Source organism: Seriola lalandi, unplaced genomic scaffold (assembly GCF_002814215.2).
Source record: "Seriola lalandi dorsalis isolate HSWRI2012SDOR001 ecotype SW California unplaced genomic scaffold, Sedor1 jcf7180002054375, whole genome shotgun sequence".
NCBI classification, from domain to species: domain Eukaryota; kingdom Metazoa; phylum Chordata; class Actinopteri; order Carangiformes; family Carangidae; genus Seriola; species Seriola lalandi.
Window position 1 is genome coordinate 92,995 of NW_019524928.1, and position 1,281 is coordinate 94,275.

General features: G+C 36.6%; 1 long non-coding RNA gene across 1 annotated transcript in view; it reads right to left on the reverse strand.

Moving 5' to 3' along the window:
• Positions 1 to 128: 128 nt before the first annotated feature.
• Positions 129 to 1,281, reverse strand: part of LOC147818976 (uncharacterized) — a 7,477-nt gene continuing 6,324 nt past the window's right edge. Inside the window, exon 3 of the long non-coding RNA XR_015437422.1 lies at positions 129 to 807. This is a non-coding gene — a long non-coding RNA (uncharacterized LOC147818976). The remainder of the gene's footprint in view (positions 808 to 1,281) is intronic.

Genomic DNA, 1,281 nt, shown 5'->3' on the forward strand with positions numbered 1-1,281 from the left:
AGAGTTTGTGCCTTTCTAATGTGTCTTATGTACTTACTAATTTTAATAACAATGAAAACACTAATTCACCAAAGTGACCTGTTAGATTCATCATGAGACATCTGGTCGATTTGGAAAAACATACTCAGTACAAGTTAATCACAGTAGGTTTATTTATTAAAAACCTTTTCAATGACAATAATAAGTTATGAATAAAACTAATGTACATGAGCTGTACTACACTGACAACTGCTTCAAAATCTTAACTGTCAATTCTCAGTTCACACTAAACAGTGTGTAAGGCTAATACATACGCCTATGAGGAAACAGCATCACATCTATGAAGAGTCTGGTTTTGCTCCAGGTTGCACTTCTGGTCAGTCAGTTCTAGCTGTTTGATACTGAACAACGTTTTGATGTTAAACTGGTAAATACTGTCACCTGTGAAGGTGGTGACTGTGCTAGAGTTGATCCACAACTTCATTCCAGTGTAATCTTTATAGCTTCTGTTCTTAAAACTGTTATTACTATCATCTATCAAGAACAGTAGAAATGAAGTAAGAGGCAAGAAACTGAACCTGTGAACACTGAGGACAGAGAATAACACACAAAATAAATGTCTAAATGGCTGGTTTGTCCTCTCACAAGAGGAAGATGAACTGGAAGTGGTTTTCTTGGCATCGTCGTCGTCATCATCGTCATCATCATGATCATCATCATCATCACCACAGCCCATTTCAGAACTAAGGAAGTACATGCAGTCTCCTTTGTCCATACATGAGCTCCTCCTTCTGTTGGCAGTGGTCATTCAGTTTTCAGTGTGGACACCTTTGAATGACAGTAAAAGACAAATACTTAAGTTCAGACATGGTAATTCACAGTTAATCACACACACATATCAGCTGTCAGGACAGTCTGCTTCAGTTCAGGACTGTTGTGTATGAATTTACAGTATTAAATGACAAACCCCTACAAGATAATGTTCTTCTATACATTGTGTATAGTACTCAATACAATACGATACCAGCGAGATCAGGAGACAGAAAATACGTTAATGAGATGAACCTGAATGTTTTGCTACATGTGATCATATCAGTGACTGATTTTTTTCTAATAAAATGATGCTGAATTAATTGTTAAACTATATTTCTCCTTGTCCTGCAAATGTTTGCATGTTTGGGACCAGGTAAGGTTAGCATAACAAACACGAAGTTATCAGCTAGCTAGCTAGCTAGGTTAGCAAAGTACATCCGTAATTCACATTAACTCTAATATATATTTGGATGTTAACTGTCTCCCGTT